The sequence below is a fragment of the Amblyomma maculatum genome, chromosome 1 (genome assembly GCF_055883805.1).
Source record: "Amblyomma maculatum isolate TAMU_Amacu chromosome 1, ASM5588380v1, whole genome shotgun sequence".
NCBI classification, from domain to species: Eukaryota; Metazoa; Arthropoda; class Arachnida; order Ixodida; family Ixodidae; genus Amblyomma; species Amblyomma maculatum.
The window spans coordinates 417,655,956-417,672,354 of NC_139344.1; the positions used below are offsets into that span (position 1 = coordinate 417,655,956).

At 46.5% G+C, this 16,399-nt stretch overlaps 3 non-coding genes across 3 annotated transcripts; all 3 read left to right on the forward strand.

The window, feature by feature from the left end:
• The first annotated feature begins 13,623 nt into the window (after nucleotides 1-13,623).
• TRNAV-GAC (transfer RNA valine (anticodon GAC)) lies at nucleotides 13,624-13,696 on the forward strand. Its single transcript has one exon. It is a non-coding gene; the product is annotated as a tRNA-Val (tRNA).
• A 335-nt stretch (nucleotides 13,697-14,031) lies between these two features.
• Nucleotides 14,032-14,104, forward strand: TRNAV-AAC (transfer RNA valine (anticodon AAC)). The gene has a single exon. It is a non-coding gene; the product is annotated as a tRNA-Val (tRNA).
• A 335-nt stretch (nucleotides 14,105-14,439) lies between these two features.
• TRNAV-AAC (transfer RNA valine (anticodon AAC)) lies at nucleotides 14,440-14,512 on the forward strand. Its single transcript has one exon. It is a non-coding gene; the product is annotated as a tRNA-Val (tRNA).
• Nucleotides 14,513-16,399: the final 1,887 nt, after the last annotated feature.

Here is a 16,399-nt window from a genome sequence, read left to right on the forward strand (position 1 = left end):
TACGTATATAGTGACAGAGCACAGGTGTTCTGCACAGACCACTCGGGCGCCGACGCCGCTGGAGCGATTTTAGGTGCTGTCAAGCTGCGATTTGCCGTGACCACTTTTCATCCAAGGGAATATTTCATCGTGAATGAGGCGTCTGGTTCGAGAGCACCGAGGAAAACGCTATTGCGCGAAGACTACCCAAATCTAAAGGCATTATTCGTGATGCTTGCACGGGGTTCTAATCAAGGACTTCCTTATAGGAACTTATCGTAGTACATTGCGTTCATTGTGCAGTGCTTCCTTCATCTCCACCCTCCGGGAGCGCCTGATTCTGCTCGGTGGAGCTCGAAGACCGGCTCGCTTTGCTCAGCTCGCCGCATGATCTACCGAGCGCTTAATTTCTGCTCTTCAGTGGAGTATTCTTTCTCTGTCTCCACAAAAGCTAGAAAATAAATCTCGGATTAGGGGACGCGAGAAGGAAAATTGCAGAGGATTAACGTTAGTTCGATGTAGGTTATCTTAGTAGTTGTAAAGTTTTGCTGTCAAAAGTGTGTTACGACCTGCTCCGTGGTATCGCATTGACTGTTGTTATTCACGTTAAAGAATGGGTTCGTGCCTCTCCTAACGTGTGGTCAGTTTGTAGCAAACAGATTCCTTGTCTCTCGTGATTGATCAATGAACATGCGCCTGCACTGACTCACACGACGGATCTCGAGCAGAGGTTGCCATTCCCGTGTAAGCTGACTTCGGAACGAATGACGTCAATTAACTGCTGCCCGTACACTGCTGCTTGCTTCCTGGTTCAGGTCGTTTTGACGTGTGGAGCTAAGTAAACAAGTGAACCGAACATGTACGCAGTGTATTATTTTTTGTCACTCTAAACCCGAATTTCTACGCTGCTCCTTTCTCAGTGTTCCCGCATGCTCACCGTTCGGATTCTGCTTTGACACTCAGGCACGTTTTCTTTATTTTTCTTTTTTTGGGTGCACACGTCCCTAAACTTCAACTACCTGCTGCATTCCTAATTCTACCAAATCAGAACTAAGGGACATGAAGAGAAAACTTCGTAGGCCGCGTCTGTCTGTTGCACACAAATTGCGTAAAGTTATCTCCCTTTGCTCCTCAAATTATCGACCCTGGTCTGACGCCACTCGCCCTATACGACCCGTGGTCCCTGAAAACTCCACTCAAATTGCCAAACTACACACACTGGCCAGAAGTTCAGTGATCTGCTCACAGCCAACAAATGCTCGACATCCACGTAGCGTGCTGGCCGTCATTGTGCTTCTTGTTATTTAGGAAAAAGCGAGCCACGCGCTGAGGCATATCGGCTAGGGACCGGGCTTCAGCCGTTAACTTGGCTCAAGGGCCAAGCGCTCAGACATGTTAGGCACGCGAAATAAGCGTGAACCCCGTCGTGCCGTGCGTCGCATATTCGCCAAGAGCATCCCTGGCTCGCGCATTCCGTGCGTCGCGACACGTCGTCTGGTGCTCGCGTTCTCACGTCGCTTTAACGCGTAAATATCCTTCGCATATGGGCGACAATGCTTGCCCAAGGTGTGTGCGATGCCTGAAGCGTCTCTTCGGCCTGTGCTCATGCACTGCTGTTCCTCTGTCGCAACTACACAGACCGATGGGAGTGACGTCAGTAAGCGTGTGAGCCAATCAGGAGACTTGGGATGGCGTTCCGCGTGTTTTTATTTATTGGGAATGCGACACAGTGAAGTGTACTGTAGACTGCGGAGAGAGGGCAGGTCGCCCCACCCCCGATCAATTGGAGAGATGGCCTCGAAAATAGCCTGACGCGGCGTGCAGCGCATACCTGAGATATCTGCATGCGTGCATGCATTAAAGCTGCAGCTACGGAGCGCTCGTGTCAGGAATGCCTTCTGGTTACAAGATCAGAGTTTACGAGAGAGATGAACGGCGAAAATGCTTGCCAGGAGGACGTTCCGGACGGCAACCTTTCCCTGAGTGAAACGGTGGATGTGAAGAAGGAAGGGAGGATTGAAGCGAGACATGAAAATGTTTGTTCGGAACTTATGCGTGGCAGATACCATGAAGAGCTCTGTATGCAGCTGCGTGAGCGAATAAACATTCATTAGGGTATATATCGAAAGCGAACCTCAACTCAGACGCAACAGTCATTAAAGAAATGAGGCAGAGGAATGACCGCTACCATGTCTAAAAAGGAATATAGGGAGTCCCCTGAAGCTGACGTCCGTCGAGAGGGGTTTCGTTAAATAGAACCATGGATAAGTGTGACTACGTCGCGAAGTGGCTAAATTAAAAAGACACGAAGAAAAATAAATACGGGCCTGTATGTCGCGAAGGCTTCCATTGAAAACCAACAGGAGCGGATACGTGTAATGTAGGAGTGCGTAGTTTTTTTGAAGGAGGAGGAAGATGAGGAGGAGGAAAGGCAGGCAGGTTAACCGATAATAGAAACCGGTTTGCTACCCTGCACTGGGGGAAGGGGGTGAGTGGATATAAAAGTGGTGGGTAAGAGAGGGATGGCTGAAGTGAGTATAGTTACACCAAAGCCATATCACGTCACATCACATCACGCCACAAACAGTTTAATATACATGCTACCAGTACCAGTTCGAGGGACCGGTATTTCTGGTTTGGTTTGGTTTGGTTTGTAGGGTTTAAGGTCCCAAAGCGACTCAGGCAATAAGAGACGCCGTAGTGGAGGACTCCGGAGATTTCGACCCCCTGAGGTTCTTTAACGCGCACTGACATCGCACAGCATACGGGCGCCTTGCTTTTCGCATCCGTCGAAAAGCGGCCGCGGAGGCCGGGATTTGATCTCGCGCCCTCGGGAACAGTAGTCGAGCGCCGTAACCACCGTGCCATCCCGGCGGGGTGGACCGGTATTTGTAGTACCACATAGAAGTGGGCAGTTTAACAGAGACAGTTCTTAACTGCACACCAAGCAGTGATATGTCAGCTTGTATATGTGCGTGCATGCGTGTGCGCCGTTAGCGGGCTTGTCGTATATACGTGCGACGCACACAGTTGAGGCAACTTACGTCTACTGTAGACATGCCGTCGTAAAGGTACGGTCTAAAAGTGGAAGCTTTGTATAACTTTCGTATATAACATGGATTTAAGGTGCTTATTTACGTTTAACATTTCCGTTACCAAGCGCTGTAAACATTTCTTTTTATCGTATCAGCATTTCCATCTCTTCCTTCATCACTTCATCGACTCAACCAGCCATATTTCAAGTGACTTCTTAGTTTTCGCCGTATAGCCTTTGCAAAAATGAATTTTAAGCTCATGGTAAGGACTTATCTTCGCGTTGAATCAACAGGAGGCCATCATGAACTCAAACTACGTTGAGGCTACCGGTAGCCAAGATCTCCGTCGTTCTTCAGGCAACATAGCTGATTTTGGCGAATTCCTGCTTTCAAGTTTTGTTTTGCTGAATCAGCTGCATGGGCAGTCCGTATTTCATGCAGTGCATTAAAAGCATTTTTTTTTTTCGCCAAAGCAGACATTAATGTGTTGAATCAGCCCTATTCAACGCGGATTCAACATGAAAATATCCATAGATGGAAATGGTGTTCAGAATGCTACAGTGGCTACTTTTACCTTGAAATTCGATGCTGCCTTAACCTTAGTACTGGGCTGGTTAGCTGATATGCTATAGTTAAGTTTTAACTATGGCGCTGAAGCGACTCACTTACTGAGACACTCGTAGTCCACTGTAAACAGCAGTAATAAATATTCGCGGCCGCACATACAGGCGAAAGCGAAACCGCGTTGCCCTTATGGCATCTCCCATTGCGGACCCTAGCTCGACTACAACAACTTTACTATTCGTCTAATCTATAAACCCCAAATTTTTGCCCTGTTAATAATCTCACATCTACTCGTAAGCTACCACATCATATGGAAAATGATCCGAACCAGATATAAAGTAGTGTATAACAGTAGCTTGCCTTACTCGGGACCCAAGTGTTTCGGTTCGAGTCCCATATCACCCTTCTATCTCGCAGGAGTTACCCATGCTGGCAGCTCCTGTCAATCAGCCTTCTCATATTCGCCGCGGGATCGACTTACACCACTGTCGCTCCATTAATGGGGATCGGCAGCCGGCGGCGCTTGCAGAAACGCACGCGGCGTATGTCTGCTTCTTGCGACAGATAGTCCGGTGTTGCACTGTGAAATGACTCTAAATGATCTCCTGAAACTGAGGGAAATATAAGGAATTTCTGATGTCTGTTATGTTTATAAATGCTAAATTAGTAGTCTAATGATTTATTTTTTTTCAATGGCTATGAATTTCATCATGTGACGGAACTTTACACACTTGACAATTATTTTGGAATATCAGCGATTCATTTTCAGTAACGTTAAAGTGCAAGCTAAGAATCAGTAGCTGCGAAGACATCGTAAAATCTGCGCTTGGTCGCTGTCATGTTCTGGCAAGAAAATTTAAAGGCTGAAGATTTCTTTGTCATTGTAATTATTGGTTGAACAGTAACTTGGGGCGGTTCTGTCGTTTACTTCCAAAACAGGCACCGGATATAAAAGTATCCTGAAACAAATGGAGCTCATCTTATCATGTGACTATAAATATGTATTTATTCCCGAACTAAGCACCGATGGTTTCCCGTATGAAGTTATTTTACTCCCCTTGTCAGAAACAGCCAGTTTGCTAGAAAGACAGTACAGGCGAAAACGGGGGTTTAATTTTTCTAATAGGCTATCAGTGTACATTGATCTTTGTGTATTATGTAATATTTAGTGTAACAAGCGTTGTGAAGATTTATTTCTCGAACGTTCGATCAATTCTCTAAGGCAAAAGTGCTAATTACCACTGTTACAGATGCGTAGAATCCTTCAACAGAAAAAAACAGCAGCAGAAAAACGGAAAACGCGCCCTGTGACATCGACTATATGACGGATGATGTAGAGGCGGGCCTCGGTGTCGTTGATCACGTGGGATTGTTTAATGTGCAGTCAAATCCCACAGCCGAGCAGCGCCTTTCGAAACGGCCGGAATCGAACCACCCGTTCTCGAAATCAGCAGTCGAGCGCCCTACCACTGAGACACCACGAGAGAGGTTTAAGAGCAAAAACAAAACAAAAAAAAAAAGGGAAAAAAAGTACTCAGACATCTCTATCGCGCATACAGAGGGCACAGGGTGGCTTGTTCTAACTGGAATTTGCTATACAGCAGTCTGCGGTCGCATGTTTCAGTAGTTGTGATATTCCAAACAGAAACGGAAATATATACGATTTTTGAGCGTTTGCATTAAGTTGTATTTATGGCAGCAACCTGTTTTGCTTTGAAACGGCGCCTAACGACAGCAGCGCTTCGTTTGAGACACCGCTTGTCAAAGAATATCAAGAGCCGAAGACCGCGACTGACGATGCCCTTTCCAGCCTGACACATTGGATATGGACAAGTTTTTTTTCTTTTTTTTTTAATGAAGCGTGGAGTAATATTTTTTTTTTGTGCAAGAGGTAGATAGGTAAGCAAAAGAGCACAGGAACAGTGAACCAAACAAAAACATTCTTGTATACGCCGCACGCGCGCATGTAAATCACTGCGGGCTGGCACGCAACGCGAACACGCATCCACACTGGGTAGGGTTCGCCGCTATGCCGCTAGGTGGCAAGTCTTCTCGATCTCGAGGCCCAAAGTATTATGACGTCACACAACACGCCGACCAATCAGTGATCGGCGATATCGCATGCCAACTGCAACTTACCAGTGCCGTACGCGCTACACTGCGGTTTGGTTTTCTGTTCTTGTATCACTCACTGACCCCAACTGTTTCATACACACTCATTTAGAGCTTATTTGCAGTTTTGAATTTTTGAAGGGAGGTGAAAACTTTTGTGCTTAGTTTGTTTGGCTGCCCTTATAGTTTGTTGTGTTCCTCACTTCTTCTTCAATCGCCATTTCCCCGGAGTATGAACGAAGGAATGAGTCGCAAACGTACACTTTCTAAGCCTCGATCAAGGATCGAACCCATGACTAGCTCGAGCTCAAGAACTGTAGGTTAGAGCCACTGAGCCACCTCAGCAAACACTCGGCGCGTCTTGGAGGCTGCTGACGCAATGATGAGCTACTGGCTAGGGCCTTTGATTATGCGAGATAAAAAACGAAAAAGAAATCCGAAGAGACATCGGCTCACTAGCGCGTTCTTCGAATTCCTCGCACTGCCTCAGCAAAGCGCAACAACACGTGCGGCACAAAACTTCTTTGCTTCCTTCCTTCCTCCGTCCCTTTACCTGATCCGGAATTCCGTTATGCCTCCCATCTGGCGAGGTTCGAGCGTCCCAGGTGAACGTGTCGTGAGCAATAAATCATCTTCCTGCACGCCTTTGGCCACCGCAGCTGCGAAAGCATGTAATGAGAGCACCGCGTGACTGCGTAACCGGATTCCTTCGACCGCACAACATGTTCATCTGCCTATTCGGAGACCGTTACGAGTTTCCTCGGCATCTCGAGATAATGGCCGAGAAACAACGACAGGGCTGGGCACAGACACAGCATTCAAGAGCGCAGCGTGGAACGCGCTTTCTTTCGTAGTCCCATCAGCGACGAGCGGCGTGCCGCGAATTCCGATGCCTCTGCGGGGCAGGATGGCGAAGTGTTTGGCGTTCCGCGAACTTCTCGGGCGTCATGCCGAGCTCTCTTGACACGTCTTGGCGGCAACGACATCGGTCGTGAAGGCAGTCGCGCCTGATGGAAACGCAAGAAAAATAATAAAAGTAAAGTAACAGAAGAAGGCGATGAGTGGAACGACTGCCTCTTTCGTTCGCGGTACACATAACCAACGATGTTGCCCTTCGGTGTCGTTGAGTACGAAGCGGCCTTGAGTGGAAAGAGAGTGAGAGGGATAAATAATTTATTAAGTGTTCCCAGAGAAGGACTGGGCTTCATTCATCAAAAGTTTCTGTTATGCGCAGGGGTGGGGAGCTGGCTGCGCTGAACTGCAATCACTTCGGTTCAAACGTGCTTTGCGAGGCTATGTTAGTGTTCTGGCGGGTAAATGCAAGCCATTTGTTGGTGCTTCGTTGTCAGGAATAGTAAGTTTAATTGCTACTATGTCGACTGAACGCGCTGCCAGGAGTTGCACTGTATGGTGATATAGCGAACGTGAATGGCGACGGGGATAATTTTCTTTTAACTGTTATACGTTTGTAATAATTGGCCATATTATGGTATCAAATGGGCCAGCTGCGCTGCCTCTCGCTGTGAGAGGGCGATTTCTTGCAATGAAGCTGACTGCAAAGACATCTAACGATTTTGCCTCGGGTATAGTACACTCTACCCAAGGGTAGTAAAACCGTGCGGCAAGAATCCGCTCGTGATATTTCAGGCTTTGTCGACTACCCTATGATCTGGTCTCGTACGCTGTAAACTCAAAACCACACAAAGAGGAGTAAATGGCCCGCGGAATAGCGCACTCCGGAAAGGTGGTTTTTTCACTCCTCAGAAAAGGTGTATCGGCTTTACTCTCGCATGTGGATATGTATTTAAAGTTTTCAAAGGAGTAAACATTTTAATTCTCACAGGGCAGGGGTTCTTTTTGGAGTATATGTCAGATCATTAAGGAGTTATCGTGGGATCTAATAAGCACTGTAAATACTTTTATCAGGAGTATTTCGGCTCCTTCCGTAGAAGTAGTTTAAACTGGTAATTTCAGGGGTAATTTTTACTGCTACAATGTGGTATTCAGGATGTCAAAAGAGTATTGTTCCTTTCATTAGGGAACTCATTTTAAATGCAGCACTACCACACAAGCCTAATTTTAGAGCTTTGTGTCCCAGAGTGGATACATCAAAGGAATTACATACACTCTTTTCAATGAATGCTCTTATTGCTACAGAACATTCCAGCCCAGTATTTGGCAGCTGGCTTTGGAACTTTGCAGAGAACTCAAAATATTTTAATGTTTGAGTACGGATATTCGATCTGGTGCACTGTTCTTACAGTAGTTCCGGGCGGCAGAGATGACTAACTATATTAACACCGAACAGCACTGCAGGGAGACGGGGCATCCCTCGTGGCGATGTCGTAAGCGCCTGCACAGGCCGTTGCCCCCTCACGCAACACTACAGGTCGATATCTGACTCCAATGGCGCAACATTGAGCCGAAGCTTCCTTCTCTGTACGTTTGTATCCGGGAGCGGAGCCCACGTGACTGCGCCGCAAGTTCGCCTCGAGGTCGGGGCAGAGAAGGTTCGCTCTCCCAGTGCCATTTAGCTGGTGCTGTGGTATTAGAGGTGCACATGAAGTGTGACCTTCACTCGGTGGACAGAAATCTCACCTTAAACATTCGCCGATGGTTCCTCAGTCAAATTTTCTGCTAGAAAAATTTTAGGCGTGATCTTGAGAGGCACAGTTTAGTTCGCGATTATGGTTGCCTCGGTGTACACTTCAAGGTCGCGCATATCGTTGCTAAATTGTACATGACAAAAAGAAATAAATAGCTGTCAATAAGAAGCTGTACACTGCAGTTGACTCAAGCTGTGAAGTAGGTCGTGAAACTGTGACCGCAAAATAATGGCGCTGTTGCAAATATCTTGTATTTGAGGGTGCAATGTTTTGGTCCATAATTGTGCGCAATAATAGATAACTTAACGCTGTCGTAGGTAGGCGTATAAACAGTGAAAGAAAGAAGTACTTCAGAACTTGGAGGGCTTTTTTAATGAGAAAAAAACATGCACCCATGTCTCCGGCTCTTTGCGTGTCTACATCTCTGAGTGTGTACCGGGTTCGATACGTGATATGTAGAGATTGCTTTCTTTTTTTCGGAATTAAACCCACCGATAGCGATGCCTCAGAATGGCACCTTACTTTACTGGCTCCTTTCCAGTTGGCACCGCTGAAAAATGAACACGCAGTGGCAGGGCATCCGTGACAACCGAAACAAAGCCGCACTGAGGCAAAAAAAAAATCATATTACTGTTAATTCACCAACAAAATTAGAATAACTGTACCACACTATAGGCTGACAGAACCTCTAAGCAGCGTTCTAACATGGTCGCTGTCTCCCATGTCACTAATAAAAAAAGAAAACTGAAAATTGCATGCATGCACCAAGTGAAGAAGGATAAGACGATATGCCTTGCGATGCTCCTTTGTCCCGTGCTTATGGTGTAGCATTTTATAAACTACAGTTGTCAACCTAATTGGGCGACAACCCGCAATTTGTTTCAGTTTTAAGCTATCATCCTTTCTGCGATGTAATTGCGAACCGTAATCAAACATAATGAGAGCACGCTCAGTGCGGCAGGGTGTCCACTGTAGCTTGCTCTTGGGTATATATATATCGAACCTTTCTGCGGGCGTTTTCTTGTCAACGTGGATCCTGTTTAGGTAAGTATCGTGTGGTCTCACTTGTCCGAAGTAAATATTGCAACAAGCGTAATGAAAGGCCTGCGTATTGCAACAATTAATGTCCGAGGCATGGCAAGCAGGTGAACGCAGTGCCAGGTCAGCCGGCTGTTTATATAAAATGAGCTGGACTCTGTTGCCGTTCAGGAAACCTAAGGTAGCAGTCAGGTTCAAAGGGACCGCATGCATGGTGCAGCCGTTTAGATTGCGTTATAATGTTTGTGTTTTACATGCGGTTAGAACCTCGGTTGGATGCGCGATATTTGTACGAAACAGTATTGGTATTGTTGGGGAACAAGTTGCAGTTTGCGAAACTGGACTCTTCATTATCCTGGATTTTTCTTTTTCTGATTTACTGCGGCGTGTGGTGTGTGTCTATGCACCTAATAAGAAAATTGACCGTAGAATGTTTTTCGAATTCGTCGGGAATTATTTGTAGTCCGAACGTGACACCATATTCATGGGAGACTTCAACTGCGTGTGCAGAGTAGAAGATCGAGCTTAAACTCGCCCCGTGAAAGATCAAAGTGCGCAGACTGTAGCTAGGCTTGTTGACAATTATGACTTACTTTACGTCGTCGGTCTCCTAGGAGGCGAAAACCCGGTCCAGTTCACACATTTTCAAGGCGAAAGCCATGCTAGGCTTGATGGTATATATGTATCGGTGCATTTTGTGCCTCTGTGCGAGAACTATGAAGTAACTGCAGTGTCTTTCTCAGACCACTGCTTAGCTGCTTTCACACTAGCAGCAAAAGGAAGGCATTCGCAATTTAATCGGGGAATATGGATATTTAACACTAAAATTATGGATGATGAATATTTTGCTCGCGAGGTGAATGAGTTACTGCAATCGCTGCAGATGCCCGGCTCCGAAAGCTTTGTGGACAGGTTGGAAATGTTCAAAAGTAAAATTAGAATGAAAGCCATTCAAAGACCAAGCATACTTCGACGCAATGAAAACAGAAAGAAAGAAAATGATCTACAGAGCCAATTTAAACTACTTTTGAATATAGAAGCTGCGCAGCCTGGGTTATGCATGAAGCGATACTAAAGGGAGTTAAAAGCCAACTTGAACACTTCAGTGAAGATAAGTATCGAGCGGCTGCTGTACGAACCCGTACTTAGCGATTATGGATGGGTGACCACTGAATGAGGAAAAGCGCTACGCCACGAAAAATGAAATTCATAAAATAATTTACAAACATGAAGAAACCACTGTCCCAGAGTTGATAGAACGAGCTTTTGTCAAATATTACCGTGCATTACTTGGAGAGAAGCAAGTGAGTAAAGATGGGTTTGAACGTGACTTCTTGCGAACAATGCCCATCTTAGATGAAAGCGTGAAGGAAAGACTTGAAGCTCCCATCGGTGTAACAGAAATAGAACACGCAGTTGATCAATGAAATGCAGGCATGTCCTCTGGTCCTGATGGACTTGAAGCAGCTTTTTTTATAAACAGTTCAAAGAAGTGATACGTCAGGTCCTGCGTAGCTTAATAAAAGAATCGCGTGATACCGAAAAATTGCCGCCTTCTTTCAAAGCGGCCCATATCGTCTTGATAACAAAGTGCGAGGATCCTGCGAAGTTGCTTTTGGTGGGGTCTTATCGACCGATAAGTCTCACCAACGTTGATTACAAACTTTTTGTTAAAGTGTTGGCGAGGAGGACTCAAAGTACATGCGATGAGAAGTGTTTTAGAATGTTGTGATGCTTTCGAATGTTGTGATGCAGCTAGCACAGAACCGGGTTAAGTGGAGAAATATGGGAGAGGCCTTCGCCCTGCAGTGGGTATAATCAGGCTAATGATGATGATGATGATGCTTTCGAAGGCCGGGTTGCGATGTTGCAACTCGATCTGGCGAAAGCTTTCGATTGGGTGTCCCATAAAGTCATTTTCCAAATGTTAGAGTATGTGAACACAGGGAGTGTGATTACGGACAATGGCGTACTCAGAGTGCACAACACGCATTGTTGTGAATAAAAAAAAAATTTCCAAAAGAATGCCAGTGAAATCGTCCGTGAGGCAGGGCTGTCCATTGTCCCGTTGCGTTTCGCCTTATACCTCGAGCCCTTTTGCACGGGCTTACTGAAAAATGAAAGGATACGGGGCTTCACTCTCGAGCAGCATGAGGGTAAGGTACTTGCCTATTCAGATGACGTTGCTATTTTTTGCGCCGACAGCAAAAGCGTTGAAGAAGCTGTAAAAAGGACCACTGACTTTTTACGTTAAAACAGCTGTCAGGTAAGCTGGGAAAAGTCGGCTGGATTCTGGCACGGGGACTAGGATTGTAAACCTAAATCCTTTGCCAGTGTAAAATATACAGCACTGCCTACAAAGTATTTGGGAGCGCCACTTGAGCACTACAGATACAGTGAGGAATACTGGAATAATGAAACTGAGAATTTAAGAAGGTAAAAGTATGCATGGAATGGAAGGAATTTGTAAGACCCGGGCAACTATTTGCAACATCTTTCTAGTAGCGAAGATTTCGTATGCATTGCAGGTGTTATTCATGTGACGAGTAAGCAAACAGGAAACACACAGAATATTTGCTGTTTCCATTTGGGGTAGCCCATTGGAGTGCACAAATAGGGCTAACCTGTTTCTTTCTGTTCGCAATGGGAGAGTGGGTCTTGTACATTTATTCGTAGGACAAATTGTGTCCCGCTATATTTTTCTCCACTATCAGAATTATGCTTTTTTTACGTACAGGGATTCAGGTGCGCCTGCGCAATTGTTTGCCGGAGTTTCTTGTATCCTGTTCTGATAAAAGAACCACATGTGTAAGAGGGTTTTGGCGCTAAGTGGCCACAGCTTTCAGTATGCTGAAAGTGCGGCTTTCTATAGTTTACGTTCCACATCAAGAAGGAAATTGTACACAGATTTGTTGGATGTGATGCTGACCAAACAACAGTGTCGACAGCTAAACTGTGAAGGCCCAGGACAGGACGTTAAAGAGGGTAATGAAGAAGCCGGTGAAAGCTAATGTAAAGAGTTTTTTCTTCAAGCCACATACAAATACAATGCCGGTAAAAACTTGGATTGATCAAAAAAAAAAAATTTTCGTGCCAAGTGCGGTTAACTTCATTCTCTGAAGAAAGCTTCAGATGGTCGAACATGCCTTTATAGAAAGTTGGGACGCGGTTTTTTATTAGGACATTCGGCAAAGAACGATTAAGAAAGACCGGCCAGTGACATTGTATGGAATCCGGTTCTTGTCTGTACAAGATGAGACGCGTTGCTTAGGATCTTATTATGCTGGTGGGCCTTCACAGTATATATATATATAAAAAAGAAGAATGTGTGTCAGATATGCTACTATGAACGTAACTCCAGTTCGGGAACATTTCATTGAAAGTGGCGGGTATGTGCGCGATGCTTACCGCGCCCAAAAGAAGCCATCTGAATGGGTCAGCGTTTTGTATGGTGATGTAAAAATCAATAAATTCTAAACATTCACGTTTACCGAAGAACGGCAACGTGCTTTAATGCTTTTGGTGTGAAAATTGTCCAAATACCAGGCAATAAAGAAAGAAACAGCACATCTAGTATAGTGGTTATCACATTCGCCTAACACATGGAAGGTCCCATGTTCGACCTTGGCAGGCACAGCCATATTTTTTGAATTTGCACTAAACTTTGATCATTTCGTGAAAAAGTAGCGCATTTTATCGGGTCATTAATTTTCAGCTCTCACTCCCGAAAAATGCGCACGTTCGCCCAGACGTGTTTAGAAATTAGAAAGCTTGCACAAATGAAACTCAAAAAATAGCGGCAGGCAATCGGCATGCAAACCTTGTAAATATTTTTTACTGTATATTTTGTCATTATGTATATTTCGCAACAAAGAAAAAAAATGCTCGTGGTGTAGCGGTTATCACATCCGCCTAATACGCGGAAGGTCCCAGATTCGATCCCTGGCAGGCACAGTAAGCTTTTTTGAATCTGCATTTAACCTCAGTTATGTCGAGGAAATGTACTGCATTTTACTGGGTCATCACTTTTGAGTTTCCACTCACTTAAAATGAGCACGTAGTAGCAGTTCTACGAGCGTGACTCGAAACGGCGCTGCACGGAGGTCAAGGGGAAGGTTCATTCAATGCGACACGTAAGTAACTGCATCACAATAGCCGGACAAAATCACTAGGATGCGTTACAACATGGGCGCAGTCTCCCATGCCACGAATAAAGAAACCTTAAAATTGGCTGTATGCTGCATGTGAAGAGCGATGTGGTGATTCGAGTCGCAAAATCCGTTCGTCCTGTGCTTGTGGTGTAGCGGTTATTACATCCGCCTGACACGCGGAAGGTGCCAGGTTCGATCCCTGGCAGGCACAGTAAGCTTTTTTGAATCTGCATTTAACCTCAGTTATGTCGAGGAAATGTACTGCATTTTACTGGGTCATCACTTTTGAGTTTCCACTCACTTAAATTGAGCACGTAGTAGCAGTTCAACGAGCGTGACTCGAAACGGCGCAGCACGGAGGTCAAGGGGAAGGTTCATTCAATGCGACACGTAAGTAACTGGATCACAATAGGCGGACAAAATCACTAGGGAGCGTTACAACATGGGCGCAGTCTCCCTTGCCACGAATAAAGAAACCTTAATATTGTCTGTATGCTGCATGTGAAGAGCGATGTGATGATTCGAGTCGCAAAACCCGTTCGTCCTGTGCTTGTGGTGTAGTGGTTATCACATCCGCCTAACACGCGGAAGGCCCCAGGTTCGATCCCTGGCAGGCACAGTAAGCTTTTTTGAATCTGCATTTAACCTCAGTTATGTCGAGGAAATGTACTGCATTTTACTGGGTCATCACTTTTGAGTTTCCACTCACTTAAATTGAGCACGTAGTAGCAGTTCAACAAGCGTGACTCGAAACGGCGCAGCACGGAGGTCAAGGGGAAGGTTCATTCAATGCGACACGTAAGTAACTGCATCACAATAGGCGGACAAAATCACTAGGGAGCGTTACAACATGGGCGCAGTCTCCCTTGCCACGAATAAAGAAACCTTAAAATTGTCTGTATGCTGCATGTGAAGAGCGATGTGATGATTCGAGTCGCAAAACCCGTTCGTCCTGTGCTTGTGGTGTAGTGGTTATCACATCCGCCTAACACGCGGAAGGTCCCAGGTTCGATCCCTGGCAGGCACAGTAAGCTTTTTTGAATCTGCATTTAACCTCAGTTATGTCGAGGAAATGTACTGCATTTTACTGGGTCATCCCTTTTGAGTTTCCACTCACTTAAAATGAGCACGTAGTAGCAGTTCAACGAGCGTGACTCGAAACGGCGCAGCACGGAGGTCAAGGGGAAGGTTCATTCAATGCGACACGTATGTAACTGCATCACAATAGGCGGACAAAATCACTAGGGAGCGTTACAACATGGGCGCAGTCTCCCTTGCCACGAATAAAGAAACCTTAAAATTGTCTGTATGCTGCATGTGAAGAGCGATGTGATGATTCGAGTCGCAAAACCCGTTCGTCCTGTGCTTGTGGTGTAGTGGGGCACAAGGATTCTGCTTCCGGCCACGCCAGTGAACGGACGCAGGATGCAGGGCTCCTCAGGAGCGGCTTCAGCGGCCATGTCAGGCCGCGGTAACAGGACTGCTGAAAAGGACAACACTTACCAGGTCGTTTTGCCTGCACTTCCAACAGGTCGGTTTGTTTTGAATACCGTTTTTTTGCACGCCGATATCAGGGCCCGCCCGTACCGGGTGGAAGATTTCCGGGATGCTTTAGCACAACACTCGCTAATCCCCGATGTTATCGCTATGGGGGCGTATCGGATGAGCCACGTCTGGGCCGTCACTCTCAAGGATACTGAAGCCGTCAACAAGATCGTCAGTGTAGGTGAGCTGTCTGTGAAAAACGGTCGCTGCTTGGTGATTGACCCGGCGAACCAGGACGTGCGACTCAAGCTTCACTGGCTACTTCACAACGTGCCAGATGAAGATGTTCGTGCTGCATTTGCGCCGTACGGAAAGGTGTCAGACGTTTCCCGGGAGCGCTGGCGTGTTAAAGGTATGCTGGAAAAGGGCTCTACAACTAGACTCGTCACGCTGAAGCTGAAAGCTGGCATGAAGCTCGACGACCTGCCGCATCAGCTCAATGTTAGCGGTGAGCTCGCGCTCGTCATTGTGCCAGGCAGACCCCCGTTGTGCCTACGCTGCCGGAGTACGGGTCACATCCGCAAAGAGTGCCGGGTTCCTCGCTGCGGAACCTGCCGACGGTTCGGGCATGAAGACAACCAGTGTGCACGAACCTACGCTAGCATTGCCGGACCTGGGACCAGCGAAGACTCGTCCGAGTTAATTATGGACGAGGCGGATGCGGAGGAGGCTGCTGACATTAGAGGTCAGTCAACGAAACAGGACGCGCCTTCCATGACGGTTTTAACAAAGGGTAAGGTGATGGTCTCAAATGAAAAGAATGAACCTCGGCAGGTCTTGAACGTTCCATCCCAGGACCATGAAAGCGAGTCAAAGGAAGGGTCAGAAGACTTAACCAAATTTTCTGACGCTGAGGATCATCTCAGTACTGAGCCTTCCTGTACTGATGCCATGGAGGTTGGGCCGGAGACAGCAGCCTTAATTGCCGCGAAACGTCCGCATGAGGAAAGCGTCGAGGAGACTCAGCTGCCAGGCGGTGTTTGTGGTGAGCCGCCGCCGAAAACTTCTGGCATCCGAAGAGCCACGTTAAGACCGAAGCCGAACTTCTCGGCTGACACGCGGCAGGCGGGGAAACCGCCTCCGTAGTTTTTGTGGAGACCTGAACGATTTGTGGGTCGGCTGCCTACCGACCAGCGTCACGAACCTTCTACAACCAAGTGGTGCGTGTGTTAGCAAAAATGAAACAATGGGCTTGGACTTCGTTTGAATGCATCCCGACATTCTGCTGGCAGGACATTACATGCATGCATACGCCGCTGTTTGTCAGAAGCGGAGGCCACGCAACCATGAAGGTAGGCACCATGCCGGTACTGGCGTCTCTCTCTAGTACATGACTCTCAAGCTTAATTCGCCGTTACACGTAGCTACT